Source organism: Aquarana catesbeiana, linkage group LG02 (assembly GCF_042186555.1).
Source record: "Aquarana catesbeiana isolate 2022-GZ linkage group LG02, ASM4218655v1, whole genome shotgun sequence".
Lineage (NCBI taxonomy): Eukaryota > Metazoa > Chordata > Amphibia > Anura > Ranidae > Aquarana > Aquarana catesbeiana.
In genome coordinates this window covers 87035367-87056595 of record NC_133325.1, presented here as the reverse complement: position 1 = coordinate 87056595, position 21229 = coordinate 87035367, and positions in this window count along the sequence as shown.

The window sequence follows — 21229 nt, the reverse complement described above, 5'->3', positions numbered from 1 at the left end:
TGGACATGAATGCTGAAATCTTGATCTTGCTAGGAAGAGACATTCTCTTAATACACAAAGTACGCAAGCAGTGCAATGGACCTTATAATGCCCCTTACTCACAAAAACTTGATCTAGGCTGGGTAATCGTGGGCGATGTATACTTGGATAGAATGCGTACGTCATCCGAGAGCCACTACTTCAAAACTTACATGTTAGGAAACGGACGTGCATCCCACTTCAAACAGTGCCCTCACCATTACGAAGTAAAAGAGACGCCTCTTGACATCATCCAAGTACCTGATGTCACTCCTAAACTTTGTGATGACAATCTAGGTACCACAGTGTTTTGTACTACAAGCGATGACAACAAAATAGCCTTGTCAGTCGAAGACAGAGAGTTCATCAAAATAATGGACAAAGAATTCTTCCAGGATAAGTCTAACAGCTGGGTTGCACCATTACCTCTTCGTGCTGCAAGGGTTAAACTCCCAAACAATCGTGAACAGGCTCTATCCAGATTCAACTCACTTCAACGAACACTAAAGAACAGGCCTGAAATGAAGGACCATTTCATCGCCTTTATGAAAAGTATCTTTGACAACGATCACGCCGAACCAGCTCCACCACTTCAAAGACACGATGAGTGCTGGTACCTGCCTTTCTTCAGAGTGTATCATCCACGCAAGCCAAAGCAAATAAGGGTAGTATTTGACTCCAGTGCCAAGCATCAAGGCGTATCCCTGAACGATGTTCCTCTCACTGGTCTGAACCTAACCAACAACCTTGTAGGCGTACTTATGAGGTTTAGAAGAGAGCCAGTTGCCATAACTGCTGACATTGAACAAATGTTTCATTGCTTCATTGTGCGTGAAGACCATAGGAACCTCCTAAGGTTTCTGTGGCACCGTGACAACAACATGGACAATGAGATGACTGAATGCCGCATGAAGGTACATGTTTTCGGAAATAGTCCCTGACCCGCTGTTGCAACATACGGTTCACGAAGGACTGCCCTTGACGGAGAAAAGGAGTATGGCATGGATGCTCGACACTTCATCGAGAGAGACTTCTATGTGGACGACGGACTTAAATCTTTACCTACAAATGAAGAAGCCATAGACCTGCTCCAAAGGACACAAGGTATACTTTCTGAGGCTAACCTCATAGTACACAAGACTGCCTCAAATAGTGTTGCTGTTATGAAAGCCTTTCAACCTGGCGATCATGCCACAGGGTTCAAAGACTTGAATCTGGGAATGGACATACCACTTGTACAGAGAAGTCTGGGCCTACGGTGGGACTTATTAAAAGACTCCTTTGGTTTTCAAGTCAGCTCTGCAGACAAGCCATTTACCAAACGTGGTGTTCTGTCAGTAGTGTACAGCCTATACGATCCATTGGGATTCGTAGCTCCCATCACCATACAAGGTAAATCCTTACTTAGACAGTTCTCAGAGACTATAAAAGATTGGGATGCTCCACTACCAATAGACCAGCTTTCAAAGTGGGAGTCCTGGAAACAATCTCTACATGCCTTAGATGGAATCCATATACCACGCTGCTACACTTCTACCTCCCTTGCCACAAGTCAGAGGAAAGAGCTTCACATCTTCTCAGATGCATCTACTGAGGCCATAGCAGCTGTCGCTTACCTCAAGGTAAGAGATTCCTCTAATCAAGCCCACATAGGGTTTCTGTTTGGGAAAGCTAAGTTAGCACCTAAGCCTGAACACATGATTCCCAGGCTTAAACCTTGTGAGACTGTGCTAGCTGTAAAAATAGCAGATTTCATACTGCGTGAAAGACATTCAGATAGATGACGTCAGATTCTACACAGACAGCAAAGTTGTTCTGGGCTACATTAACAACCAGACTAAACGTTTCTATGTCTATGTCAGCAACCGTGTAGAGAGAATCAGGAAATCATCTAAACCTGAACAATGGCATTATGTTCCATCTAAAATTAACCCTGCATTTCATGCCACCAGGCCAGTGTCTGTAAGTGTCTTTGCAAATTCTTCTTAGTTAACAGGTCCTGAATTCCTGCTGGATCATCCAGAAGAAATGACAGCTGATGTTTTCAGTTTTCTAGAATCTTACAGAAATTCAGAGACCCCAACTATTCTTACCCCAGCTACTCTTCTTACCCAGAAGCTTGGGTCTGTTCCTGTTCCACCTGGAAACTTTAAAGCAGGAAATCTGTGCTATAACCAGTGGAAACGAATACAACACCGAGCCAACTGCTTCTGGAATCATTGGAGTATCTTTCTACTCTGCAAAGACGCAGGAAATGGCAACGGTTGAATCCTAACATACAAATCGGAGATCTCGTTCTGCTTAGGACCAGCAAGCTGAAAGAATCGAAAGGCCCATGGGACTTATTGTAAAGAGCGTTCCTAGCGATGACGGTAAGGTAAGTAAGGTGGAGGTGAAGGTTTCACGACAAGGGACTGAAAAGACTTTCATCAGACCTATCACGGAACTTATTTTGCTCTTACCCTTTGGAGAATGAACTTGTTTGCCTACGCTGCTGGATCCTACCAGTGACTTCAAGAAGAAAGTGTCTTGAACTTTAGTTGACATAACTTGAAGCCTTGAATTAAAGTGGTTGTAAACCCTTATGCCCCGTACACGCGGTCGGATTTTCCGATGGAAAATGTCCGATCGGAGCGTGTTGTCGGACATTCCGACCGCGTGTGGGCTCCATCGGACATTTTCCATCGGATTTTCCAACACACAAAGTTTGAGAGCAGGCTATAAAATTTTCCGACAACAAAATCCGATTGCGTCAATTCCGACCGTGTGTGGCCAGTTCCGATGCACAAAGTGCCACGCATGCTCACGAGAAATTCCGAGACGGAACAGCTCGGTCTGGTAAAATTAGCGTTCGCAATGGATACAGCACTTTCGTCACGCTGCAATGTAAAAAATGGTTTAATACAGCGCACTCTCTTCTTCTTTATAATGTGAGAAGAATGAAGTAGTTTTGCTGCTCACATTCACACAGACTTCTCACAAACTTCTTTCTTTATTATTTATTGGGATTCCCTCAATATATTTGGATTTGTCACATCTGACCAATTTTTTTTTGGTTTGTTTTTAATTGTAAAAATTTTTTTTTCAAGGCTGTTTTTTTTTTTTTTACTTTTTTTTGCTTTTTACTCCAGAATATTTTTGTGTGTGTTTTGTGTGTCAAGTTACCACAACACCATTATTATCTTGTATTATTTAATCTCAATGAGATTGTTTGGTGTTGGTGTCTCTTGTTAATTTCACATTGTATTTTGAAATGTACCTGCCTCCTCACCAACAAACTGTTTTTTTTTTTAAGGAAAACACACATAGGCGAGTATAATTGAACCAAAAATTCCTTTATTAAGGGCTCAGAACCAAACAAAGAGAGAGGCAACACTGGAGAAACAGCTGAAATTGGCGAAGCCTTTGGCCCCCAGGGCACATATCAATTATTTTACTGCAAAATTGGTGGCCTGAGGAGTCCATATATAAGGGAGTGCAGTCTGGTCCAGAAGTCCCAGAGATCCGGAAAGCAGCAGATGACATCTGTGTCCCCAGGCTGTGGTACTACAAGAGGCTGCATCTTTTGTCAGACCAGACTGAACCCAGGTCGTCACTCTCTGGTCTTCCTTCCACGCTTCCTTCCATGCTGTGGCTCTGGTGGTGGAGTTGTGGCAGGAGGAGGAGGATGGTCCAACTCACGTCGGTCTTGGGTGTGATTTCGCCACTCACCCCCTTAGTTAGGACTTTATAAATAAGTTTCTCACACATGAGGCGTTGACCCTCCTGCATGCTTTTCAGTTTGGTGGCAGCCATGCAGGCAAATGCCTCTTCAGGGGTGGGTAAGGCTCTGAGGGATGCAGAAGCCTCCTGAATGAGCCTGAGCGCTGAATCCTGAACGTAACTCCCCTTCCTGGGTCTTTTGTATGGAAGGCGGAGGGGAGGAACCTGTGATTCTGTCAGGCTTCTACTGGTCCCAGGCTTCTCCTGGCTGCCACTTAGCCCCGCCTCCTCCTGGCTGCCACTAACCCCCGCCTCCTCCTGGCTGCCACATTCCACAGCCTCCTCCTGGCTGAGGTCTTCCTGTGTATAAAAAAGGGACATAGTTTGAGTTTTTGATTCATCAATCACACACAATTTTCAGCTCATGACTGTTGCAAATTGAATGTTAACAAATATAACAGACTATCCTTCTGAGCCCAGCATTATTTTTGCCCACTAATGTCTATTGATATGTAAAACACTTTCTTAAATCAGCAATTAGTGATCAATAATAACATCTAGTAAAGATCATTTATTTATTGACCAGAAATCTGTAGAACAAGGTTGGACATCGGAAGCCTCAGCTGGGGTGGAAGGAAGAGTGGAAGGAAGTGTTGAGAGGGATTCCCTGACTCCAGTCTGGTCTGACAGAAATCGCAGTCTCTCATAGTACCACAGCCTGGGGACATAAATGTCATCTGCTGCAGCTCCTGATCTCTGGGAATCCGTGACCTTCTTGCACTCCCTAAGATATGTGCTCCTCAGGCCACCAATTTTGGCTTTTAAATAGGGGATGGTTGCCGTGGGGACCACCGGCTTCACCAACTCCAGCAGTTTCTCCAGCGCTGCCAGCCTCTTTTGTTTATGATTGTAATGTGGATGTTTCACCTGCCACAGACAGGGCAGCTCCCTGTACTTGTCTATGAACAGGGGGAGGAAGTTGTAGTCATTGAAGCCATCCATTTTATCTGCAAAACACAACACGAGACAAACCCTAATGTTAGGCAAAACTCTCCTAATCTTGTTACAATATAGGCCTCAATCTAGAAGCAGTATAGGCCCAAGTTTAGATCTTACCTTCGTTATCACGATCAACGCCTCCGATACTCCTTCCTCCGCTCACAGATCGTACGTACTACGCACGCGTGTTACGCTTTATACACACTGTGCATGCGTGTAACTCCCCCCGCCCCTGACGTTCTTTCTAGTCTATTCCCCGCCCCTTTTCGTTCGGCGCAGTGGGGGAAGAGCACATGGCGGAGACACAGGTGTGTGCTAATTATAGCAACGAGGAGGAGGGGGAGGAAAGCCCGGAGCCAGAAACATCTGGATCCAGAAGGAGAAGATTTAAGGCCTCAAATATGTCCTTTGCGGAGATGTTGGAGATGGTCGACATCCTGAAGAGGGCCGACTATGATGGAAAGTATGGACCTTACCCCAACCCCAATGTCAGAAAGGCCAAGATAATGGCGAAAGTGGTCAAAAGTCTGCACCGGAATTTCGGGGTACGACGATCGAAAGATCAGCTCAGGAAGCGGTGGTCGGACCTAAAATTAAGAGAGCACGAGCAGTACCGAAAGATCCGGAGAGTGCTGCAAAAAAGTAAGTAGTTGTGCTGTGTTCCTATTCTTTTTGTGTTTATTACGTTCGTGCTGCTCCATGTGCTTTTCTTAACTGTTATCCAGTTTAAAATGTCAACTTTCATGTTCATGGGCACATTATTCGTTCGTATCAAACATTTTTCTTTCGGCCTATAAAACACCATTGTTTTGGCCATATGCATTTGACCACATTTTTTAGGGCCTACTTGTATGAAAATAATTTGGTTGTGTAGATGGGTTTGTTACTAGAATGAAATGCAAACTCGATTCTGTGTAAGGAGAGTACACTCAGCAGCAGTTTTCACATCTGGACGCTGGAGCACTAGTGTGGGACACAAGAACACCCTTTTTATTAGGGGGCCCACACAGGTGCTCCAGTGGATACTATAGGGGTGTCTCCATCTGTGAAGCTTGGACAAAACAGGTAAAGTATTGAAGCTTGACAAAGGACACTAAAAATTCGACATCTTGGAACTCTGCCAAAACAGACAATTGTATCCCACTTCCAAGCAATATTTCATATTTATAGTTCTGCCATCAAATATCTGTGTGCTAAGTATACCATTTTTTTTTTACATAGGGGAGAAAAGACTCGGAGGACACCCCTCGTCCGAGGAGACCAAAGACCCCCCACCTCTGGAAGAAGGGGAAGTCCACCAAAGACAAGAAGAGCAGGAGGAGGAAGACGTGGTGGAAATTTGCACCACAACAGGTGAGTGTCTGCGACCACAGGCTCAGGTAAGAGAAGGATGCCAGCATATTTATAATACATGTTTTTTGTGGTTTCTATCTTTTTAGGTGATCATGATGTTGTGGATCCAGGGCATTTCACCTCGGAAAGTGCACAGATCCTGATTGGGGAGATCATGGGGTGTAATAGGGACTTGGAAAACATCAAGAAAAACATCAATGATGTTATTCAAAAAAATAAGAACATCATTGATGTTTAAGGGAGAGTTTAAAACCCCTCCAAATCCCTTTCTTTTATGGTGTGCTACAATTTTTACATTTTTTGTCTAATTGGAGAAAAGCCAAATTTTGAGGATGCACACAGTGTGTCAACATGTGCTATCTGCCATCACGGGAGATCAATGGATGTGTTTTGGGGGTGCAACCCCTTCCTCAATAATGAAGTAGCTGTAAGGAAGGGGTTGCTCCCCCAAAACACGTCCCTTGATCACCCATGATGGCAGCTAGCACATGTTGACATTCGGCTATTTGTGTGCATCTTCAAAATTTGGCTTTTCCGGGGGTGACTTTACCCCATCTGAACGCAATATCAAACACAGTTTCTAAATACTCATGTCTGATATTGCCTTCAATATGGACATTTCTACTTTTTCTAATGTGACCCCAAAAATTGTTATACAACAAACATGTTGGTTTGTTTTAAAAACCTTTTCTAAATGCACATGTGATTGTGCAGGTATTAAAAAGATTGTTAATCAAGAATGTGTGGATTATTGTCTCAACGCTACAACACTTTTGGGGTGCTCTAATTGGTGTTTTCTGTGACAATGGGTGTTATTTCCTAAGGGCAAATCCACTTTGCACAGTTTCAAGTGCACTTGTAGTGCAAAGTGTCTTTGCCTTTAGTAAATAACACCCAACAGTGCTTTGTATAAGGTTACACAATCACACCATTTTCAGGACTCAACACATTTCTGTCAGGGTCAGCTAAAACAAACACAAGCAGTAAATGTCAACAAAGATTTGCTTAATGTTTTTTTTATTTGATAAAGGTTTCACACATTGTCTGGCATATTGATAGCCCCTCTACCCGCAAAGAATTCCAGGTATCTTAGCCGGACATCACGGGCACTCAGGGAGGGCAAGCCAGGACGGCCACTTTCAAGCGCCGTCAGGGTTGGTTCATTTTGAATTCCGGCCTCATGCCCAACTGAGCTAGCATAGTTGGCAAAATGTTTCCGTAAAAAGTTGTGTAGAACACAGCACGCCAGAATAATATGATTCAGTTTATACTCCGCCATATGTATGGGTGTAAGAAATAGGTGGAACCGGCTGGCCATGATTCCAAACATGTTCTCCACCACTCTTCTGGCTCTGGCCAGCCGGTAAATTAAAAACCCTCTGGTCCGGGGTGAGGGTCCTCATCGGGAATGGCCACTTAAGATGGTCCCCCAGCGCAAATGCTTCATCCGCAACGAAGACGAATGGGAGTCCTTCCACATTGTCTTCTGGAGGTGGCAAGTCCAAGCTGCCATTCTGGAGATGCCTGTAGAACTCCGTCTGGGTGATGACTCCACCATCGGACATCCGGCCATTCTTCCCCACGTCCACATACAGGAACTCATAAGTAGCTGACACCACTGCCAACATCACAATACTATTGAACCCCTTATGATTATAACAGTACGACCCCGAGTTGGGTGGTGGGATGATGTGGATGTGTTTCCCATCAATTGCCCCTCCGCAGTTAGGAAAGTCCCACCGCTGGGCAAAGTGGAAGGCCACAGTCTGCCATTCCTGTGGCGTGGAAGGAAACTGTGGAGGAAAACAAAAAAAATTAGTCTTTTTGCACATAAACATGGAAAGCAGATTAGACACAAACATTTAAAAGATTTATTTATAACAAGATAACATTTATTTATGGGAATTTTTAAAGACCAAAGTATAAGGTACACCTATCATATTCCCCCCCCCCCCCCCATGGGCCATTTCTAACATTATAGGGGGGGGAGCTCTTGGACAGGTAACCCTCTCCACTTCATTGAGAGATGAATGCATAAATAATGTGTATTACTTTGAACAGCCCCTCCTTAGTTACACTATTGGCAGCCCACTGGACAGGTAAGAACTGTCATAATACAAAGATATAAATACACACTGTACACATTTGAGCACATTTGGACATTCTGCTATTACCTATCAAGATAGTAATAGTATACAAAAACTTTAAACAGTACCATTTGAAAGTATACAGGCAGCCCCTTGCACTACATGCTTTGGGGAATTCATCCATAAATCTGACCACAAAAGAGGTGGGTATAGTGTGTATGGGTTTGGCAAAGTCAGCAGATAGATGATTGAGGATAGATAGAGAATTGGTATCAGCTGACTTAGCAGTTGGGGGGAGGGAGGGTTCCAAATGATTCGGGGACCCCCAAAAAAAAGCCTCTGGCACTCTGCCTGAATTTAACGCACAAATCACATTTCAACACATTTTAGGGGGTGTTTGGGGTAAAGCACTACTATGGAGCTGATAAAATATATTGTTAAGTGACTACATGAGGTGAATATAGGACCAGGAGACCATGCTGGGGAGGTAAGTGAAGGCAAATATGTATGAAGGACAACAAAAATAATTACATAAAAATCCAGCATGCATGAGAACAAAGGGGACATTCACAGCATATTCCAATCAGGGAATGAGGAAAGAAATACAATATATTATCAAACATTAAATACAATAAAATGTGATATTAAAGGATAAATCTTACCTTAATATACTCCTTCTGCAGGACCTGGATGATGGCAGAACAGGTCTCTGGGATAATGATCCCCAGAGCCTGGGGGGAGATGCTTGTTGAGAACTTCAAGTCCTGCAGGCTTCTCCCCATCGCCAAGTACCGTAGGGTGGCGACGAGCCTCTGCTCCGGAGTGATGGCTTGCCTCATGCAGATATCCTGCCTGCTAATATAGGGGGTCAGCAAAGCCAACAAACGGTGAAATATGGGGTCCGTCATCCGGAGAAAATTCCTGAAATCACCAGGATTATTCTCACAGATCTCACGGAGCAAAGGCATATGACAGAACTGGTCACGCTGAAGCAACCAATTCTTGGTCCATGAACTCCTCCCCACCCTGTTCATGGACTGGACTTGTGTCAAGGTTAGGACCTCAACACCAAGCCCCCGCACAGCACGAACTCTACGAGGAGTACGTATACGCAACATGGCTAGAAAACGGTCGGCTGCTCAGAATGAAGTAACAGAACGCACTGAAGAACAGCAAGGCCTGTGAAGAGCGACCTAAAAACAGTAACGAACGAACAAGAACACAATGACAAAGTCACGCGTAGCTTGCTTGCACGCACTGAAGAGCAGATACAAACCCACAAGCACAAACTGAACAGCAGAAAACGATCTGAAAACCACGAGTCTGAAAAAGCGCGAATCGTCTCTCACCAAACGTTTACTAACACGAGATTAGCAAAAGGAGCCCAAAGGGTGCCACACTTGGTTCTGAACTGGCCTTTTCTAGTCTCGTCATACGTGGTGTATGTCACCGTGTTCTTGGCGATCAGAAATTCCGACAACTTTGTGCGACCGTGTGTACGCAAAACAAGTTTGAGCCAACATCCGTCGGAAAAAATCCTAGGATTTTGTTGTCGGAATGTCCGATTAATGTCCGACCGTGTGTACAGGGCATTACAGACCACTTTTACCTACAGGTAAACCTAGATTAATGCCGCGTACACACGAGCGGACTTTTCGACGGACTGGGTCCGACAGTCTTTCTGACGGACTTTGCAGCGTACGTCCGCCGGACTTTCAAACAAACGGACTTGGACACACACAATCACATCAAAGTCCGACGGATTCGTACGTGATGACGTACGACCGGACTAAAATAAGGAAGTTGATAGCCAGTACCCAATAGCTGCCCTAGCGTCAGTTTTAGTCCGACTAGACTAGCATACAGATGAGTGGATTTTTCGACCGGACTCAAGTCCGTCGGAAAGATTTGAAACATGTTTTATTTCTAGGTCCGTCAGACTTTTGGGGAAAAAAGTCAGCTGGAGCCCACACACGATCGAATTGTCTGACGGAGTCCGGTCCACCGGACCAAGTCTGCCGGAAAGTCCGCTCGTGTGTACGTGGCATTAGGTATAGCTGTGATTTAGGAGATATTTCCAAAAGACAGGCACAAATGTCTACGGCGCAAGCGCTGTAGACAAATGCGCGCAGGTGCACTGAGCGTGCCGTTTCTAACGGCGATCATGCCGTTAGTGGCGGCACCAGCACGCATGTGCAGCGAGTGACGTCATCGCGGCTCTGGCCAATTACAGCGCCGGAGCCGCGATACCCGGAAAGAAGATGGACGCTTCGTGGAAGAGGGGACAGAGGTGACATTGCAGGCTCCTGTGTCAGGTAAGTGACACATAATGGGCTACTATGCGATGCATAGTAGCCCATTATGCTTTACCTTTGTAGGGAAACAAAGAAACCCCATCAGGGTTTACTTCCTCTTTAAGAGTTATTGTTATTGCATTATATGCATGTTCTTTTTATGTCTTTCAGGTCTTTAAGACATCTAGCAAATTACACTGTTTGTTATTTGTAGTTGAATAACTACCGTTCTGATGTATATAGTGACATTTACCATGCCAGACAGGGAGTGTACTACCCCAACGGGGAATAGAATTTATATAGATTATTCCTTAATTAAAATGGATGTAAACCTGATATATTTTTTTTTTTTTATGTCATAATGTAGAGTATAAGATTTCCTATCATTTTAACCCAGTCTTGCCAAAAAGAGTTAATCCAGCTCTGAGCAATCCTCTTTTATTGTTCAGTGAGATCAATCTTGACAAACAGAGAAAAACTTTATCAAATCCTCCCCCTTGCTGTGAGTGACAGGTGATTTACATATCTCGTGCACTAGTCTAATGCCCTGTACACACGGTCGGACATTGATCGGACATTCCGACAACAAAATCCATGGATTTTTTCCGACGGATGTTGGCTCAAACTTGTCTTGCATACACACGGTCACACAAAGTTGTCGGAAAATCCGATCATTCTGAACGTGGTGACGTAAAACACATACATCGGGACTATAAACGGGGCAGTAGCCAATAGCTTTCCTCTCTTAATTTATTCTGAGCATGCGTGGCACTTTGTCCGTCGGATTTGTGTACACACGATCGGAATTTCCGACAACGGATTTTGTTGTCGGAAAATCTTATAGCAAGCTCTCAAACTTTGTGTGTCGGAAATTCCGATGGAAAATGTGTGATGGAGCCTACACACGGTCGAAATTTCCGACAACAAGGTCCTATCACACATTTTCCGTCGGAAAATCCGACCGTGTGTACGGGGCATTGGAGACATGCATTATTTTTTTAATTCCCACCCCCACTCCTTTCTTCTGCTGCTCTGCCAGGATTGGATGTTTCACACCTCAGCATAATTGGGCATGCTGAAGTCATGTGGTTACTTTCCTGTCTTTTCACTGTATGTTAGAGATCATAGCAGAAGTTCAGTGTAACAGGTGAAATTACAGGTTGGAGCTCCCAAAATGCCACACACAGGTAATGGAGGGACATAAACCAAAGTTAAAAAAATATATATAGCCTGTACTGTATAGCCTGTCAACCATCCATAAAAAGTCTCAATGACTTATATACATGACGCTACATGGTGATCATATAAGCAATAATCAACATATTTTAACTCTTTGAGCATCTCGCGTATAATGTCAGCACAGTCCCTGATCAACTCCTGTATCATACAAGCACAGTCTCTGATCAACTCATCTATCACGTACGCCTAATGTATGACTATCTTCTGTATCATGTGCACACTCTCTGACCATCTCCAGTATAATGTCTGCACACTATATGACCATCTCATGTATCATGTAAGCACAGTCTCTGATTAAGTCCTGTAAACGTACACACAATGTTTGACTATTTCGTGCAGCATGTCCACCCTCTATGACCATATACTGTTTCACGACACAGAAGTAGAACAAGGACTTTGCGGACACGATACAGTAGTTGGTCAGGGACTTTGCTGACATGATATTGTAGTTGGATCAGGGAGTTTGCAGACATGATACTGGAGATGGATCATGGACTGTGCGGACATGATACAGGAGTTGGATCAGGGACTGTGCGGACATGATACAGGAGTTGTATCAGCGACTGTGCTGGCATGATACTGGAGTTTGATCAGCGGCTGTGCGGGCATGATACAGGAGTTTGATCAGTGACTGTGCGGGCATGATACTGGAGTTTGATCAGCGGCTGTGCGGGCATGATACAGGAGTTTGATCAGTGACTGTGCAGGCATGATATTGGAGTTTGATCAGCGAGTGTGCGGGCATGATACTGGAGTTTGATCAGCGGCTGTGCGGGCATGATACAGGAGTTTGATCAGTGACTGTGCGGGCATGATACAGGAGTTTGATCAGCGACTGTGCGGGCATGATACTGGAGCTTGATCAGCAACTGTGCAAGCATGATACTGGAGTTTGATCAGCAGCTGTGTGGGCACGATACAGGAGTTTGATCAGCAACTGTGCAGGCATGATACTGGAGTTTGATCAGCGGTTGTGCGGGCATGATACAGGAATTTGATCAGCCACTGTGGGCATGATACTGGAGTTTGATCAGCGACTGCGGGCACGATACTGGAGTTGACAAAAGAAGTACAGGCGATTGGTGATTTACATCCAGAATAACGGCAACTGTCAATGAAGATTAAAAAAAAAGGGTGAAATAGAACCTCATCATTTTCTCTCTTCTTCTCTCAGTACAACAATTTCAAATGGTTCTGCCTCTCTGCTTCTTTGCTTCTCTGCCTCTCTGCTTCTCTGCCTCTCTTTTCGTGCTTCCTGGTCTACACATGCGCAGGAGTAACATGAGCGCGCTCTGCTTTCATCACAGAACGCGCTCTGTCACTCCTACACATGCACAACAGTCTCACCAGGCGCGAGGCTCGTCCTGGCTGGCCGTGGGAGTGTAGTGGTGGGTGGAGGTGTCCACTGACATCACGACTCCACCCACCAAACGCCGAGCATTAAAACGCCCACAGAATCGAGAAGATTGCGGGGCTCCTAGCAGGTGAGGGGGTGACTATTTAAATATAAGGATACATGCAGGAGGCTTGTAAAGCCTTATATATATTAACTGTGCTAATGCTTTCAAATTGATGAGAGTGGGTTTACATCCACTTTAACCATTTCTATGGACGTTTATATTTAGTTAACATGCTGCCATCTAGTGGCGCTAAACAATGTCACATATAACTGTAAACCAGTCAATAAGGAATGAGAAGGATCAATTGTGTCTGCTATGAACAGGTAGTCCTCATGTGGACATTACAGATGGGTAGTCCTTATGACAATATGTTGTAAACGAAATAATGAAGGATTATACCAGTATTATACCATACTGGTTTTCACAACCTAAGGTCCAGCCAGGAAGTAGAAGTTTTCCATACAACAAACTGGACAACGAGATCTACATGACCTCCCACATCCGGGAGATTGCGTACACCTCTCAAGTTCCTGGTGCTATCTGGAGGAATACAGCAAATCCACGAGATCACATCCTTCTCGGAGTATACACAGCCACTCACCACCCAAGCCTTGTCCGACCCAATCCGGCGTATGCCTCATTGGGTCCATCTCATCTGGTAAGCCTCTTCATCTCTCGGTGGTAGTGAGCTGATTTTTATTCGAGATGTCTATATAATCCTTCATTATTTCGTTTACAACATATTGTCATAAGGACTACCCATCTGTAATGTCCACATGAGGACTACCTGTTCATAGCAGACACAATTGATCCTTCTCATTCCTTATTGACTGGTTTACAGTTATATGTGACATTGTTTAGCGCCACACTTTTTTGTTGTTTTGCAATCTTATACTTTGTTGGTCGTGTTGGCTGCTTCTGTGTTTCTTTTTAGGGTAGCGCAGAATTATTCTATACATTTACTGCTGCCATCTAGTGACCTTTTGTGGTAATGCACTTGTTTTCTAATTTTCCCTTCCCTGATGTTATGACACACTTCCTTTGTATGTAATGCTCCACCTTTCTTCCTGAGTTTGTTCTTCCTTCTGCATTGTAAGCTACAGACAATATCATCTTTTGACCGCATAAATACTACAACCTATTCATCTGTTTGTATCCTGTCATCTGCTGTAACCTGATGTTCAGAATAAAAGCACCTTTGTGGATGGAATCAGTATTTGGTGTGTTCAAACTATCTGAGGATTGTCCTCAGTGATTATATCTTATACAGGCCAGGCATAGAGGTCTCACAAGGTAGAGTCACTTCACAACAATCGGAGTCAGAATAAGGATCATTTAAATGGCCCTGACCTCTCCTTTTTTGGGACACCTTTTTGGGCCATCTTGTTTTCACATTCCACATACTTCCACATACCCTGCCTTCTGTGGGCGTCTGTGATATGTATATCAGATACAGGTTATTATATACCAATTATCAGCTCCTATGCGTGATGACTTGAAAGCACGATTGTTCTTCTTGCACTCCTCTAATGGTCCTTCTTTGATGAATGGAGGAATTGTCAAACACACAGCTGGAGTTTTTTACAGGTCTGCATTCAGCTCCTGTAGCTTTGGCATTTTATTCATTATTAATGAACATTGGCCAAACTATTTGTTGTGTAACATTATGCTGTTAGAGCCCTTACCTAATATGGTCAAGTGGTTAACTGCTTCTCTGCACGTTCTCCACCTTTGTTCTCCCTGTTGTGTTTTTCTGGTGCTTGGATGTCTTCAGTTGACTGTGTGGTTTCAGATGTAGCTAATTGCTGTAGGTCTTCCTTGTCCTTCCTTTTTTGTGTAGTCTCATTTCTGACTGCTGTTGCCCCCCCCTCCCCTCCGTGCCTCCCCTCCCAGACCTCCCAGGTAACCTGTCGGCAACTTTTGGACGAATGGGTGCCTTCACCTGTCGATGATATCTCCCTTTACCCCTGGGGGTCGGACACCTGGATCTTTTCTCCTACCTCCTCTACCTGCAGGATATAGTTGTGGCTGGTTTGACAGTGGGTACCGCTCCCTCTGCTGTATTGTTTGGTTCAGACTATTCAGCTGGGAGGACATCTCAAAAGTTTTCTTATTCAGAGGATTTTTAAAGGAAAATGGTTGGAAACATCTGACTTGCTTCCCTTATTCTCGGCACCTGTTTTCTGTGCACAATTTAACGAACATCCTCTCCATTTTGCCCTCTGTCTGTCTAGAATTTTTTTCGGGTCTTGCGCCTTTTCCTTTTCCCAGCTGGTCTTGCCTGCTCATGATTTTTCCCATGTACTCTTTTCCCTTTAGCGCAGCCATTGCTGCCCATGGGATGGGTTTTTTCGGATGACAGAGAGGGCTTTTATGTAGATGGGAATCATTCAAATTTTTGCTATATGTTTGTCCTCACCTTTTGTTCTGATTTCATGTCTCTCCCCAGAATTACTTTGGATCATCGTTGACTTAATTTATTGGTCCTCTTGCCATGCCGAATTTTGATACTGTGGGGAGAATTTTCCTTTGCAGTTGGCAGAATTAGTTGTCGCAGTTTTCATGGCCTACACTGGCTGCTGGTATTACCTGAGACAATTTGTTTTAGGCCCCTTCATTCTTATCATTCATGTATGGAGTAACAATGTAGAGCATTACCGGCCTGTAGATTCAACCTCCTCTATTAGGCATGGTATTGCTCCGTGTTGTGCCAGTTTTACCTATCTATTGTTTGGTCCAACATTGTTCCCCTTTTCTGGTTTTGGCCCGTCACATACTTTGTTCTTGTTTCTAGTTCTTGTTTGGAGCTGTTTCGCCGCAAGGTGAATGCCTAGGTTTTCAAATTTGTCCACAGGTTTGGTGGCATTGTTGTCTGCCACTGGGGTCTTGAGGGAGATAACAATATTTATTAAGACCTGATGGGGTTAATTTAAATGATTGGCCTAAATATGTTCACCTCGGCCTCCAATTTGGTGTTGAGCAGGTGCTGGCTGCAGTGGGGTGCTAGTCATTGTACCATTGACTTGAGTGTGGCGGTTTTGACCTTGCCAGCAATTGATGTTGCTTTGTGGGCTATGCCCTCAAGTTAAATTCGGGGGTCAGTCTAATGCCTGTCTGGCGCTGATGGTAAGGACAGGCCTCTAAAGCCTCGTACACACGATTGGATTTTCCGTAGACAAAACCTCTGACTTTTGTCCGAAGGCGTGTGCCTGGATTTTGTCTTGCTTACAAACAGTACACAATTGTTGAACAACAAACACGAACGTAGTGACGTACTAGATGTACTACGAGTCAAAAAAGAGGAAGTTCAATTGTCAGGCGACACCCTTTGTGCTCCTTCTGCTAATTTCGTGTTATTAGAAGTTTGAGTGTTGATTCGCACTTTTCATTTCGCACTTTTCAGTTAGCACTTTTTAGTTTGCACGTTTCAGTTTGTTTCTGAACGGCCGTTCGTCAACCAGCCATGTTGCGGAATCAGAGGAGATAACGTGTTATTTATTATTGGCCTTGGAATTATTGCTTTGACCCAAGTCTAGTCCAGAAACAGGGGGAGATGGATTTCTTGGACCAAAAATTGGTTACTTTATTAATCGTAACCAATTTTGTCATATGTATTTGCTGCGGGAGCTCCAGGAGAATAATCCAGATGATTTTCGGAATTATCTCTGGATGACGGACCCCTGCTTTCACCAACTCTTGGCATTGTTGACCCCCTATATTAAGAATGGATAGAATGCACCGTTTGGTTAAGTTCTTTTGGCAGATAGCATGTCTAATTTTATTTGTTTTCTTTTTTTAATGCACAATAAAAAAATTGGAGAATAATACTTGGCTATGTGTTTTACTTCAAATGACAGTTTGTATTTTTTAAAATGTAACTGCCTACTCCCAATGTAAAAATTAACAAGGGACACCAACATAGTTGTATCTTTGATCTTATAAACTACGGGATAATGGTGTTGTGGTAACTTGCACCAAAAAAATAAATAAATAAATAATAACAAGCATAATATTATTCTTGATATCAATAGAAAAAAAAAAGCCTTTGAAAATTCGTTTGCAATAACTCCATCAGTATCATCAGCAAAGCAGCTTCATTATTATCCCAAAAAAAAGAAGAACAGAATTGTGCGCTGCATTTCAAGATTTCATAATTTGCCACGTCACGAATGTTAATTCTCCATTACGAACGCTAGTTTACAAGACCGACTGCTTCTGGCTCGTCTTTGCTTCCGAGCATGCGTGTTTGTACTTTGGACTTTTGTCCAACGGACTTGTGTACACACGCTCGGAAAATCTGACAACAGACATTTGTCCGTGGGAAATTTTAAAGCCTGCCATCCAACATTTGTCCGCGGAAAATCCGACAATAATTGTCCGATGGAGCGTACAAATGGTCGGATTTTCCGCCAACAGCCTGTCATCACACAATTCCCGTCGGAAAATCCGATTGTGTGTACGTGGCTTTAGACTATGTAAGTTTATACTGTATTTATGGGTGCTCAAGGTATACTGTGACTGGCATTGTTTGGTACATTTGGAAAGTTGTACTTTTGAAAAGTTCATAAAGTTGTGGCCTTGCCCTATTTCCAACTTAATCAGCTTCCGTGTCTTTTTGGGGGGGCAAGGAATTGGTTTATTAGTTGGTCATAAATGAGCCTATGCTTCTCAGCAGTAACGTTTTGTTTCAATTGCCAACATATGCAATGGCATACCTCTAGAGACCCAGTCTGTCCAGAGAGTTTTGCCATATGCTGACTTGACAGAAACTACAGGCAGCTTAACTCATCATTAAGGAATGGAAGTTGAATCCAACATAATTTTACTTGAAGTGTAATGCCGCGTACACACGGTCGGACTTTTCGTCTACAAAAGTCCGACAGCCTGTCCGACAGACTTCCGACGTACCTTCGGCGGACTTGCGGCAGACTTTGTTACGAACGGACTTGCGCACACACGACCACACAAAAGTACGACAGCCTAGTACGCGGTGACGTACACCAAGTCCGACGAGACTATAAAACGGAAGTTCAATAGCCCGTACGACACCCTTTGGGCTCCTTCTGCTAATCTCGTGTTTATCTCGTGTTAGTAGAAGTTTGGTGAGAGACGATTCGCGCTTGTGAGACTCGTATTTTTCAGTTCGTTTTAACTGTTGTTCAGTCTGTGCTTGTGAGGTTTGTATCTGCTTTTCAGTGCGTTTGGTCAGTTGGCATTGAGAAATCTTTGTTTTATTGGCCGCTCGTTCCTGATTTTCAGGTCGTTCTTCACAGGCCTTGCTGTTCTTCAGTGCGTTCTGTTTAGTGCGTTCTGACCAGCCGACCGTTTTGAAGCCATGTTACCTGTACGTACTCGTCGTAGAGCTCGTGCATTGTATGTGCTTGGTGCTGTAGTTTATTCTTCAGCCCAAGACCAGTCCATGAACAGGGCGAGGAGGAGTTCATGGACCAAGAATTGGTTGCTTCAGCGTGACCAGTTCTGTCACATGCCTTTGCTCCGTGAGATCCGTGAGAATAATCCTGAGGATTTCAGGAACTTTCTCCGGATGACGGACCCCGTTTTTGACCGTTTGTTGGCTTTGCTGACCCCCTATATCAGCAGGCAGGATACCTGCATGAGGCAAGCCATCACTCCGGAGCAGAGGCTGGTCGCTACCTTGCGGTATTTGGCCACAGGGAGAAGCCTGCAGGACCTTAAGTTCTCGACAGGCATCTCCCCCCAGGCTCTGGGGATCATTATCCCAGAGACCTGTTCTGCCATCATACAGGTCCTGCAGAAGGACTATATTAAGGTAAGATATTTTTCTTTTATTAGCATCACATGTTCTTTTATGTAATCTTTGATAATATAATGTATTTCTTGCTTCAAACACTACTTACCATCATTGCAATATAGTGTGAATGTCCCCTTTTTATCCTCACACATGCTGGAATTTTTTCCTGTTATTTTTTGTCATGCATGTATATTTTCCTTCAATAACCTTCCCAGCATGAAGTGATGGGAACATATCCACCTAGTCTACTCATTTGGAATGTATTTTGTTTGAGTGTATTTAGTTTGCTGCTAATGAGCAATTATCTAGATTTCACAACCCCCCCCCCCCCCCACCTAAACTCACTCCAAATAGTTTGCTGCTAATGAGCAATTATCTAGATTTCACAACCCCCGCCCCCCCCCCACCTAAACTCACTCCAAATAGTTTGCTGCTAATGAGCAATTATCTAGATTTCACAACCCCCCCCCCCCCCCCACCTAAACTCACTCCAAATAGTTTGCTGCTAATGAGCAATTATCTAGATTTCACAACCCCCCCCACCTAAACTCACTCCAAATAGTTTGCTGCTAATGAGCAATTATCTAGATTTCACAACCCCCCCCCCCCCCCCCCACCTAAACTCACTCCAAATAGTTTGCTGCTAATGAGCAATTATCTAGATTTCACAACCCCCCCCCCCCCCACCTAAACTCACTCCAAATAGTTTGCTGCTAATGAGCAATTATCTAGATTTCACAACCCCCCCACCCCCACCCTCGTTAAAATTTGCTGGAATGTTCTGTGGTGTTGATTTGTCTAAAGCAAATATATGTGGCACTTTGCAAAATGCATGTGCACTCTACAAGTGCATTTGTTCCAGTGCTTTAGTAAATGAGCAGAAGCTCTGCTGATTTCCATCATCAAATCATATGCAAGCCTCAAAGTGTTTTCATTAATTGCCCTTGCATGTGATTGTGTACTCCTTGCAACATGAATGCCTTTTTACATTACCTCATTTACTGTAAGCTGGTTAGCAACTGCACCTGCAGAGTGCGACAACTGCAGTCTTGTAGCCTTTTTAGTCCCTAAATTCCTGCGTGTCCTAAAAGTAATTTTTTTTAGGGATTTCACAACCCCCTAAAATGTAATCAATGTTCCATCAGAGGGGGTGAGCAATCTGATAAGTGTGCCTTTCCATATTAGTTATTCCAGAACAATTAAATTATTGAATGTTATACTGATGCTGGGGAATAATGTTTTTAATTGTCTAATTTTCTTGCAATGTTAGCTTACAAATTAATTGATTTTGGTTTTCTTTTTTGATTTCCCAGTTTCCTTCAACGCCACAGGAATGGCAGACTGTGGCATCCCATTTTGCCAGCCGTTGGGACTTTCCCAATTGTGGAGGGGCTATAGATGGGAAACATGTCCACATTGTGCCACCACCCCATTCGGGGTCATATTATTTTAATTATAAGGGGTTCCACAGTATTGTTTTAATGGCGGTGGTGTCGGCACACTATGATTTTTTATATGTGGACGTGGGGAAGAATGGCCGGATGTCGGATGGAGGAGTATTTGCCCAGACGGAGTTCTGCCAGCGTCTCCAGAGTGGTGGCCTGGGATTGCCACCTGATGAGGATAACGTGGAAGGACTCCCCTTTGTCTTCATTGCCGATGAAGCCTTCGCTCTCAGCAAGCACCTCATGAGGCCATTCCCCCAAAGAACACTCACCCCGGAGAGGAGGGTTTTTAATTACCGGCTGGCCAGAGCTAGAAGAGTGGTTGAGAATGCGTTTGGAATTCTGGCCAGCCGGTTCCGCCTGTTTCAAACAGCCATTAATTTGGCGGAATACAAACTTAATTTTATCATTTTATCGTGCTGCATTCTGCACAACTTTTTAAATAAGCATGCTCCAAATTATATAGGCACAGTTGGGCCTGAGGCCGGACAAATAGAAGCCAACCTTACAGGCCTGGATACTGTCCGTACTGGCTTGGCCCCCCAAAGTGCCCGTCAAGTTAGACAGCAATATGTTAATTATTTTATGGGTAGGGGGGCCATTGCAATGGGCCAGGATATATAATTTTTGCCAATAAAAAAATTATTGATGAAATCTTGCATTATATTTATTGCTTGCCTTTCTTTTGGGCTGTCTCCTAGGTTATGGTCGAGCAGTTGTAGTGCCAACTGTATTGTAATTTTAAATGTCTAAATAAGCTCCATTGCCACTGTAAACAACTTTTTTACAATTATAACTAAAATGATACTGAGCCTTGAAATAACAAACCACACATTTATTTAATTCCTATAAGGAGATGTTTTTATTAATGGTTGTTATGCATTCAGTTCTGCATTTAGTATAAAATGTTCATTGACAA